Genomic DNA, 12,809 nt, shown 5'->3' on the forward strand with positions numbered 1-12,809 from the left:
AGTTTAATGTGGGATTCTGGTTGAATAGTAGTGTTATTTGAGGATGTAATGGCAAAGGAGGATTTGTGGTGTGCTAGAGATTGAGGGAGAAATAGTAAGAGTTTGCTCTTTTTAGGATTAAGGATGAGGAGATTGGTAGAAAACCAGTGTTCTGTAGCTAAGAAGACCTGTTGTGTGAGATCATGGAGTACAGATATGTTATTAGATGTAGTAATCAGCATAGAATCATCTGCATATTGGATGAGGGAAGATGTATTGCAAGCTGTATGAAGATTTTTTAAGTTTTTCTGTCTATTCCCTTTAGCATGTCGAGGGATCAGTTGCTAATGTCCTCTCCTGCTCAGTTGGTGAACCTGGGAATATTGAGGCAATGTTACAATTGCCTCATGTACACAGACAACCCTCTCCTCCTCCCACAAAACACAAATACATCCAAACTGGAGGCTGAGCTCTCTCAACATAGGACTGGCAAGACCAGACAGGAAGAAAAGGTAACCACACACACTATAGACCCAGTCTCACATAATACCATCACAACCTCAAATCATACACATAAACACACAAAGACATACTCGGAGGCTCTGATCAAAAATCTACCAAAACAGCAGAGACCACCAAAGCAGACACCCAAACAACTACCACCTCAGAACACAACACCTGCAACACATAGACCACACAGTCAGAGTGTCAAGCAGTCATAGCCCTTAAGGCCAAACACAATGCCAGACACACTAGTCATTGGTGACTCCATAGTCAGACACACTGACCAGACTGAGTAAGGAGAAGGTCACAGTAAGCTGCCTGTCTGGTGCTAGAATCGCATGCACTCAGGTCTCTCAACAGCAGGTACAAACTCAATCATTGTCCACGCTGGTGTTAATGACCGACTACATGAAAAGAGACATAGAGGAGCTCTCTGATTATGTAGCCCAAGCAGATATGACCCTGACCTTGAGCAGTATCCTACCTTCACCAAGAATGATGCCACAATACAGAGATAAGATGATCAGCTTTAACAATTGGCTTAAATTCTGGTGTCATTCAAAGTGGATCCAATGTCTGTCTGCCTGGGATGACATGCTGGACAAGCCACGCTCGGCTTGCACTTGTCATTGGCAAAGGCTCTTGCCACCCCATAGTGCCTTTTTTAGGCAAGGCTCAAATTCTAAACCTACCACCCTAGAACACAACAAAGAAAAAAAAATAAGGGTAATGCTGCTCAATGCCAGAAGTCTAAACGTCAAGATGCACTCACTCGAGGCCCTTCTCAGTATGGAGAACATCGATGTCTGTGCTGTGACAGAAACCTGGTTCAAGGCTCCTGAGAGCACCCCAGCACTATCAGGTTTTACCTCATATCATAAACCTGGACAATACCAAGAAAGGAGGTGGGGTATCCATATTCATCAAGGACCCCCATACCTCTAGATTGGTGGCAGGAAACCATCCAGGTGCAATTAACCATAGGCAAGACTGCTCTGCAATTTGTAGCATGTTACAGGCCAAAACTCAGGAACCTCATATGGCCTTCCTGAAAACACTGGAGGGATAAATGTATCTACACCATCATACTAGGTGACTTCAACTACCCTAATATAGACTGGGAACACTACTCAAGCCCAAACACTCTAGCCCAAAAGTTCCTGGAATTCATAAACTCAAATGCCATGGAACAACTAGTCACCATCCCCACAAGAGGAGAAAACATACTTGATCTCATCATCACGAACATGGGAGCACAATGTTCAGTATACCCCTCACTGTTGAGATCAGATCACAAACTAATCTCGCTGGAGGTCCTCATAAAAGACCACAGTAAAGAACTAAAGACTAGTGTGGTCTCCTTTAAGGCCCCTGAGCTACTCAAACCGCTGAATCACTTAAAAAGCCTTCTACCAGCACCTGCAGGGCTGCATGGATCAGGCAATCCTAAGCAAAACAAAGACTCTTTGTACCAAAGGCAAGCGTCTAGTCTGGTGGACCCCAGCCATAAACAAACTCTACAACAAAAGGAGAAAGCTACTACAAGATAGAGCAAAATCCTTAAAAGGTAAGAATCACTATAAGTAAAAGCTAAGAGCTCTCATAAAATCATCCAAAGCTAATTTTGAGAAAAAATAGCTAAGGACTCTAAAGACAACCATAAGGCATTCTTCAGCTATGTCAGAAACCTAGGAGGAAACTATCAGATATGCTCAGAATTAGTTCAAAATGATGTGAAGATTACTGAACCTACAGACATTGCCAACATACTGGCTGACAGGTCCAGTGCAAACTGAGATATCTATACCAAATGATTGTAGCCCCCAAACATCTCTAACGCCCAGGTGAGAACTGCTCTCTCCAAGGCAAAGAACACAGCATCCATGGGACCTGATGGTGTCCCCGGCTGTGTGCTCCATGAACTCAATGAGGAATTAAACCCACAGTTAGGACAGCTGTTTAATCTTAGTCTCACCTCGGATTGCCTCCACCATTAGCTTGACAAGCCTTATCTGCAAAGCCATGGGGAGGATCATAATGGATCTCATAAATAAAGACATAGGGAATTTGCAGACTTTGGATCCAACCCAGTTTGGCTTTGTCAAAGGCAGATCATGCCTCTTAAACTTGGTTGACTTTTTCGAAACCGTCATCAAGGCCATTGAAGGCAGTCCATACAGCCTACCTAGACCTCGGGCATCATTGATAAACTCATCAACATAAATGTAAACCCATATATTACAAGATGGGTTGCAAACTGGCTGAGTGACAGAACATACAGGGTCAGAGTTGCTGGCGCCATGTCAGACTCAAAGCCTGTCACAAGTGGTGTCCCACAGGGCTCAGTCCTGGGCCCACTCTTGTTTGGCATCTACTTTTCTGAAGTACAAGCAAACACAGGAGGGTTATGGCTGACAAAGTTTGCAGATGACTGCAAACTGTCGAAAACACATCTGACACAGATATCCTTCAGAAGGGTCTCACAGAAATGGATAACTGGTGCCAGAGCCATGACCTAAAGTTAAATGCCAAGAAATGCATAGTCATACCCTTCGGGAAAAATAAGGTTACCCCTAGCTACCATATAGGAGGCAATCCCCTGATCACAGAAGAAGTTATCAGGGACCTGGGAACCCAGGTGGACAGTAGCCTTTCATTCGACACCCATATTGCTAAAGTAGTTAGGAAGACCTTCTACATTGCCCACCTTATCATGAAGGGATTCACATCTAGATCAAGGGAAGTCATAGTCTCCCTATACTCATCACTCATCAGACCAATGATTGAGTACAATGCCCCATTCGGAATGTATCTGACTCGACACTTGCAGCAGCTGGAGAGGCCACAAAAGTTCCTCACCAAAAGGATAAAGGGTCTCAAAAATCTGTCTTATGCTGCCCGACTGAAAGAACTCCAGTTATATTCAGTTGCTTACCACTTGCTCAGAGGTGACCTATGCCTGACATACAAGGCCATGTCAAACCCAGATTTGATGAACATGCTTCATCTCAAAAAATCTAGATCCCCCAGAGCCACAGACTTAAACCGTGCTGGAGGGATAGATTCATCACCCAAAGACTCCCTATGCTGTGGAACAAAATCCCGGTTTATGTGAGGCAGAGCACCTCACTGGCCTTGTTCAAGAGGAATCTTGACCAATGGATGGGGGATCGCAGATACACCCCAGGGGTTACCTCAGTGTCACTGTTCGACAGAGGCACAGCAAAATAATGGGCATAGTTTCTCCAAACTAAAGGGGTGGTGTAAGCCACAAAACTATGGGCTAGGCTTGTAAATGCCCTCGGGCAGATAGCCTAGTATGAAACTATGAACCTATGAACCTATGATATTAAATAGAAGGGTCCCTAGGATGGAGCCTTGTAGGACTCCTGTTGGGACAGGTAGGAAAGGAGAGGAAGAGGAGAGCAATTTTACTGATTGTTGTCTACATGATAACTAACTAGAAAACCAGGCAAGGGAGGAGGAACACATATTGAGGTTTGCAAGTTTGGATAGTAGGAGAGGAGGGTCTACTTCACGTTGTCGAAGGCCGACAATATCAAAGCTGATATTGTTGGCACCAGATTAGCGAAAGCAAAAAACATTGAACGTTTAAAAGGAAATCTCCGTAAGGGGAGATTTCCATTTAGTTCAATGTAGTGCGGTCTCGGAGTTGGTATATTTAAGTAGGGGGTTTTGGGGGGTGCAACCCCCCACATGGGGGGTGCAGGGGTGCTTGCCTCCCTACTTGCAAAGGTAAATGTAAATTTTAATTTATTTTTGTTTTTAGGCATTTGTTTTATCTTTTGATGTTTCTGAATTCAATGATATGGTGTTGACCATATCAGATTCAATATTCTGAATCTTTGATAAGATAATATAGACATGGAGAGGATGGGAGACTGTATCAAAAGCTTTGATATATCAAGGAAGAGGCAATATATCAGTTTGTTATTATCAAAGGCATCAGCAATGGTTTGAGTGAAGGATAAGAGGGCAGTAGTTGTGCTGTGTTTAGGATGAAACCCATGGTGGGTGGGAGTGAGAAGGTTGTGTTTAAGGAGGTAGTTGAGTAATTGTGAGTGGAATCATTTCTCAAGAATCTTAGAGAGGGGGGATAAGATGGCTATAGGTCTGTAGTTAGAGGGGTCAGTTGAGTTTCCACCTTTATGCAATGGAATAGTGCAAAATGATTTCCATGATATAGGAACAGTAGCCTCCTGTATAGATCTGTTAATAAGGATGGATACTGGGAAGGCAATAGAATCAGCACCAAGTTTAAGGAAAGAAGGAGGTAGGTTATCTGTGGAGGGAGAGCAGAGTTTGAGTTTTAGGAGAAGTGATCAGATGTAGGAAGTGGAAACATGGTGCAAAGAAAAAGGTGGGTTGTTGGATAGTTTGAGACGGTTTGGCAGAGGAGTAGAATTGCAGGTGGGAGACATAAGTGTTTGAATAGTATCAATAAAGTGTTTATTGAGTAGAGTAGCTGTTTCAAGTGGAGATGAGCTAGGGTAAGGAGAGGGGGTTTGCAGGGGAGCTAGGGGAAAGGATTTTGTTAATGGAGGCCTAGAACTATTGAGGGTTGGCTTTGTTATTAAGTTGGGCATTGTTATAGAAAGAGTTTTTGTCATTGTTGGTATGCTTTTTGACAAGATTTCTCAGATGTCTATAGTTATGAAGTAGGGGTAAGTCTTTAGTTTTTATCCAAGCTTTCCAAGCTTTGTCTCTTTCTAGCATAAGGGACTTTGTTTCTTTGGAAAGCCAGGGAGCATACTTGGATTTTAGTCTGATATTTCTAGAGGGGGCCAATGAGTTTAGGGACTCCAATAAAATATTATTAAATCTAGTTATGGCATAATTTAGAGGCCTTTGTTTGAGGATGGGCCAGTCTATGGAAGATAAAATAGAGTTAAATTGGACAAGATTGAAATTAGAGAATTTCGTCAGTCTCTATAAATGTGGGATTTGGGAAGTTGGGAGGGGACATGAAGGACAGAGATGGGTAGGTGGTCACTAAGTTCATCTGGCTGTGTTGTAGGGTTGAGGTATAGTTGAGGGGAATTGCTGAGTATCCAGTCAATTATAGATTTAGACTGTGGTTTTTGTGGTAATGAATTGGAGATGATATAAGCTGTTGAAAACCATGCAGATTAATACTAAGTTAGGGAGAGGCTGTTTTCAGTTTGGACCAGTCTAAGTTGACATCACCCAAGATAAAGGTTTCATATGGTATGTTGTGGGAAAACCAGGATAGGATCATCTCTAGGATTGCTAAGTTGTTCCCAGGAGGGATATAGATAGAAGCAATAACTATTTTTTTATGGGGGCCAAGATGGCAGTTTAGTACTATGAGTTCTGCAGGATGAAAGTCAGGTAAGGGCATGGGTAGTGGGGAGAGGTTGGTGTGTTTTTGTAAATAATGACCACACCACCTCCTTTTTTTGATAACCTAACTGAGTGATAGATGTTATAGCTTGGTGGGAGTATTTCTTTATTTGAGATATATGGCTTGAGCCATGTTTCAGATAATTAAATAATGTGAGGGGTAGTGTAGGCTACCCATGCATGAAATTTAGTAATTTTGTTGGATAAACTTTGGATGTTTAGGGAATATATAGATAAGTGATTAATGGAGGTAGAGTTTGTTAGAGTAGATGAGGGGGGATGTTGGGCTTGTTGGGGGGAGTGGTTAAGGGAGGTGGGAGGTTGTGTGGAGAGGCAGAGGGGCCAGGGTTGGGGTGGATTTCCCCAGATGCAAGTAAGTTGTTAGTGAAATGAGAAGATATAAGAAAGTCCAGATGCAATTTGTGTAGCTTGAGTTTGGGTTTATAAGTAGGGGGATGTATTTGCAATCTACTCAGTTTATGATAGCATTAGATGAGGAGATTAAAAAGGGCAGAGGAGATATTATGAAAGGAAGATGTGTTGTTGTTATTGTTGGTGAAAGAGGTTGGAGAGATGAGTAATGGATGACAGAAGTAGGTGTGGTAAGTTGTTAGAATTGAGAGTATAAGGAGGAGTGAGGTGGTGGTTGTAAGGTGTTCCATTTTTATGTGAGGGGGAGGGGAGATGAGGAGTGGTTGTGAAAATAGTTGAAGTGAGGAAGTGATGAAACAGAGGGTTTAACAGGAACTAATTTATTATTGGATGTCTGGGAAAGGAAGGGGTGGGAGTGGATTGTATAAAGGAAATTGTATTGGGGTGGGTGAGAATGGGGGTAGGGTAGGGGCGAAGTGAAGCCCGAGTGTAGTGAGGGCGAAACAGAGTGGGGCTTGCACCCAGGTCTGAGTTTTCCACACAAAAAAAAAAAAAAAAAACATAAAACAATCAGGAAGAATAGTATGACTGGCTAGTGAGAGAGAAAAAAAGGTAGATGCTACAGGAGAAAGGCAGAGAAAAGTAAGCAGTGAGAAAAAGCTGTCTTACAAGACAAGAAATGAAGTAGGAGAAATATTAGCCCAGTTGTCTCAGCTTTAGGTACGGGTGTTCTTTAGAGTAATGCTAGAGCAGAGCAAGGGACATATTTCAGCAGTATGACTGTTGCAGAGGGAGAGTACAGGCAATAAGAAACTGGGTAAAAATCACAAGCAATGACCGTGATTCATGAGAGACCAGTGTAAGGTCCCACGAGTACAAGGAGAGGTTGAGAGGGACACAACAAGGACAGTGAAAAAAGAAAGAAGGGGTACATAAACAGGTTAGGGCTGCTAGCATCTTTTCTTCTATTGCTAGTATCAGCATAAGCAACTAGTGCATTTAAGAGAATTAAAATTACACTGTTGCACAGTGAACATTACCACAGGTTTTTCTGTAGTAAAAGCTGTGCTAATGCAAATGTTCACTCACAAGTCTTTTAATTTTTACTACAGACACATACTTAGGACTTCTTTGTGGATAAATTATTTGGTTGCAGAGCAAGTAGTTGGTTGCAGAAAACACAGCGGTTGGATGTCAGGGTATCAGTTTCAGGTCACACACAAGGATGTTGTTACAGTGGCCTGGAGAAACAGCAGGGAAGGTCCACTAAGGGGAGCTTGCGCTACACACTCACAAAAAAATGGAGATGCTCAGCAGCAGATAGAAGTTTTATTTAGCATTGTTCATTGTTGAGGTTTATGAATGTATGAAGTAGATTCAATGGCAAACAACTTTGAAATCAGTGAGTTTTTTTGCACTGTAGGCTACAGCAGATGGGAAGTAAGACTGCTCCAAATACAAGATGAGCTGTACTGAAGGTTTCAAGAGTTTCAGGGCTGACAAGAACCTTGTGCATGCACAGCTGTGTGCAGTAAAACCCAGCGTGCTTTTGTGTAATTTTTGTTAACAGACCAAATAGGCTGGTGGGCTAGATACCCCACAAAATTGTCCCTAAATAGAAAGGATGAATGCAGACATGTCAGACAATCTAGCCATCATGCCTGTATTTAGCTTTCTTCTCTATAAATGCTATTGCACTGAATGGAAACTTGGCTATGCAGCAACACCTGTACGTCACAAAGGGTATTGCAGGCAGGCGCTCTACCTGCAGTATCAGGGCTTACATACATAAGTAGTTGCTGGAATTTATGTTAAAATGTCAACTAGCTAAAATAATGACATTCATAACATCAGTTCAATACCGCTGACTAGACACATCAAAGTGACATATAATCAAATGCCAAAATGCCAGAACATTGTACAGTTCATATGGGTGATTGTGCAATACTGTGGTACAGCTGAGATGGTGAAGTTTAATTTCAGAGTTATATACGCACACACACACACACACACACACACACACACACACACACACATATATATATATATATATTTATATATACACATCTGTGTGTGTATGTGTGTGTATGTATGTATATATATATATATATATATATATATATATACATACATATCTTTCTCTCTCTCTCTCTCTCTCTCTCTCTATATATATATATATATATATATATATATATATACAGATTCATTTTATAATCCCAAAATCCTGAAATATCAAATTTCAGAATTTCGAGATCATAAAGCCGAAACCTTACAATACCGAAACCCCAGAAGAGCAAATTTTAAAATTGCAAACACTACACTAACAATACACCACACGCACACATGTACACAACTTCCCCCAACACACAAACACTCAAATCTAGACTACATAAAAGCAGGCAGTCAAGCCCCACACACCCCCCTACTTAAATATGTTAACTCCACGGTCACACTACACAGACAAGCACACAAAAACACCCCCATACAAGCTACATTCCCCTCGCACACACAGATCACAGTAACCAAACACACGGACACAACTAAAGTCCCTAACCAAAACCCTTAAACTACCTGCACTTCCAGCTATCCTTTCATACAGTGCAACAGCAGAAGTTCTTTTTCAAAATCTTTGTACTTCGGGATTTTGAAATTCACGCTTCTGGGGTTTTGAACTTTTGAGCCTTTGGCTTTATAATCTTAGGATTCTGCAGACATATATATATATATATATATATATATATATATATATATATCATTAGAAGGAGGTGTGGAGAGGTGGAGCAGGCCTTGCCCATATTTTTTGTCAATGTTATGGCATTTGACTATATGATACTTTGATATGACTTTTTGATGATCAAGTGATGTTTTGAACACTGACCCTTTTGGCTACTGGACTTTCTTACATAAGTCTGCAGCTGATCAGACCAAGAACTTCATATGGATGTGCCAGCCTAACAGGGTGCTCAAGTAGTTCTGGCAGTATACTCTCAGTAGGTAACAATGTCCATTATCATAGACTGTTACCAAATCTCATTGTCTTGTCTGGGTGTAGAGGTGCCCCAGTCTATCTAATACAGTGACATTGTGACGTATTTATTAGTGTAGGCTGAATTCAATAGACGTGATGTAAAAAGTACATGGGGGGCAAAGACTGTTCAATCTCATTATGCCCACTTTATGGAATCTGATTCCCAATTTATTCCCTTCTATAGACAATTGTCTTTATAACTTTGCAAAGTTCTGTCCTTACCTTTGACCTTACCTCATTGAAGGATTTGCTGTTTTCACAAGGAAGTTTGCACTAGGTAGAATTCTAACCTGAGAACTCAAAAGCATAATTTAATTAGTTTCTTTGACAATATGGAAAAAATGTTTTTCCTACTTAAATTCCAGCAGTTAGCTACAGTATGTTTAGGTCTGTCAGGGATATACTAATAGAGTCCCAAAAGCTGAAAGTTTAAAAGTAGAGTGTACTTTAAGGTTCAAAGCTTCCAGTAAATGTGTACAGAAAAATTCAGGCAGGTGATTATTTTCTAGCACTTAGTTAATAATCGAAATTGATGATATTATTCCTCATTAACCTATTTGAAAAATTTTCTTTCTTATCTGTTTTTGAGTAAAATGTTTTAATTCACACTGACTTTGTGTGTCACTATAATCTGAAAGTGAAATTAACTCTCTAAAATGATATTTTTAAAACTCTGTTCTTTCAGAATTCTTAATTATTTAAAGTGTTATAGTATTCACAGCTTCAGATATTTAAAATGTGAAATTTGACAATTTTTCAGTCCTCACACCTTTGGAGAACGAGGGAGTATCAAGCAAAGCCAGTGCAGTATTTCTCAATTATGTCACTCAAAATCAAGTTTTAGCTTCAGAAATATATTTGCATCATTTCTAAATATTAACACATTTTTTCTGCTAAATCATTTCAAATAAGAGTTAATATTTCTTGTAAAATGTTTTGAAAGATTAACCTGTTTCTATGAATAAACTGATTTTTTTTCATAAACTATTTGAGAAATTCATCTTTTTACAATTGGTCCAAATATGACTGGAACTACAAAACTACATAATCCATCAATCAGATGTTTCTCAATATGTCCAATATCCACTGAGGATATTCAAAATCATCAAAAGCAGTGAAGAAGCAACAAAACTCAGACTTACATTTTTCAACACAGGACAGCTCTTTTTTCACTTCAGTCAGCATTCTAGTTTGAGTTAAACAAAATATGAGAAGGATTTTATATAGTTGATTTTCCAGTGTCTATATCATGAGATTGACATCTTAAAATGTCGAATCTCAGTTGTTCGACATGAAAATGTCAAACTCCAAGATTCCCGAATGGCCAAATCACCAATTTCTTTCCAACGGAAAGAAATCAGTTGTCCGTTCTGTTACACCTGCCCTTTTCCTGACTGTAGTGTGGTCTCGGAGTTATAATATTTAGTTAGGGGGGTGTGGGGGGCACAGCCCCCCACATTGGGGGTGTGTGTGGGGGCAAAGTCCCCCACTTAAATATATTTGTTTTTGTGTGGCGTTGGTGTTTGGCCAACCGATTTCTTTCCAACGGAAAGAAATCGGTGATTTGGCCATTCTGGAAAGTTGGAGTTCGACATTTTCGTGTCGAACAACTGAGATTCGACATTTTAAGATATCGATCTCATGATATAGTCCTGATTTTCCATAATGTGGCAGGTTCACATATAATAAGTGATGTGTGTGTTGTAGCCTGACTCTAATCTTGCTCAGGGCAACACAAGAATCCTAATAACTATTTCTGCCAAACTTTAACCTTCCATATAGGAAGTTCAGAAGAATTTGGAAGATTAAATATTTTAATTATTGTTAGTTTTTCCTAAAGTAGTGTGAGTAACAATTTACAGCAAGTTATAATAAGGCACAGTTAACTAAACACGATGCTGCATTTCCCTTCAGGTGACTTGAAAATACTATGAGGGATAACCAGTCTGAGGTATCTTCATTGTAACATGTTCCACTCCCTCTGATAAACTTTCCATGTGTGATCAGTGAATATGGTGTTTTTTAGCATGATTCTCAGTTCTTGAAAATTGGGGAATCTTCCAGACATACAGATGAAGAACTCTGTAATTCATCCAGATGCCAGGGGTGTGAATAGTCAGACATGTGTACTGCTCCACTCTGAAGTGTTTATACACTTGACCAAATCCAGTGAACAAAGTTGTTGATAGTCTAAACTGAAGACTATTGACATATGAATAAATCTCCAAGTATGTGGTGCTGTTTTTGTTAGCTACCATTGGAAATTAATTTTGTTTAAAGTATGTTTAACGTAGCAAGGAGTATCAACATGAAAATATACCTTCAAGAATAAAACACAGGTGTGCACAACTATAAGCGAATGCAATGAGGTCAAGGAGAACTCCACTACAACTGTAAATTATTGCTGGTAAATATTTTTTCTTACTCCATTAAAAATTCTGAAAGCAAGATTCTACAGAGTCTAACTGTTCATACACTAGGAAGTATGACTACAAGAATGACCACATCAGAGTGTGCAATAACAGTCCTGCTAATGACTTAACTCAATGTTTTGAGTCTCAAAAATATGTGGTAACTTTACTTGGTTTCTTTTTGTGTGAGACATTGAGTTAGTAGCAAAAGAGAACATTTTCATTCTATTTTCATTAAATCATGTTGGCTACACTAACAATGTGGTGAAAAATAAGAAGGCTTCATCCATTGTAAAACTATGAAAAAATAATAAATATCTAGGTCCCCTAAGTCTCTACTTTACTCACCTGATATCAAGCTAAACAAAAGGCAAGCCTCCTTAAAACATTTACAAGGTGATTGCTGAATAAATGCACACTTGGAGGGCAATTACAATCCTTTTCTAAATAATGAAAGTTTTTGCAGCTTTTAAAAAATAGACTTCAAGTATGCTAAAGCAAAGTCTATCAATTCCTGTGAACAAGCAGTTTAGAAGAATTAATAGCAGCAGCTTTAAGAATTAGCCCCCACATTGTACTTTTCCATTTGACATCTAAAATCACAGATATGAGAGATGTAAAAATTGCAAAATATGAATATTTTTATTCAGGAATATGAAAAATAAATATCAACCCTTGAGGATTGTCTTAATAAAATGCAGTTTAATTAAACCATTGAGTATTTTCACTGCCAAAAAATGAAAAAAAAAATCTCTCCTTGATTTAAAAGAAAGATTCACATAGGACAGTATAATCACCTGAAGGTTAAGAGAACCTTCAGAAAAAAATTAATAAGATAGCAGTAAAATAGACTTTTAGCCAATTATCTGAGCATGCAAAGGTCTTCAGTCAGATATAGTGTGCACAATGCCTTGAGGTCTGCCTCCCCGCACCACCTTAGCAGTGGGTGCTAACCCTAACCTAATGTTGCCCCTTCCCCCAATCCTAACCCCACAAGTTAAGGTCATTAAGACCTTGCTGTAACACTGTCACTATACAAGACAAACTCAGGCACACAAGCATTTACAAACACACACAAACATCAATACATCTATTCCCTAAACTAACCTTTACCCTTACCCTAAAATACA

Source organism: Protopterus annectens, chromosome 1.part0, assembly GCF_019279795.1.
Source record: "Protopterus annectens isolate FY-2018-M chromosome 1.part0, PAN1.0, whole genome shotgun sequence".
Taxonomy (NCBI): domain Eukaryota; kingdom Metazoa; phylum Chordata; order Ceratodontiformes; family Protopteridae; genus Protopterus; species Protopterus annectens.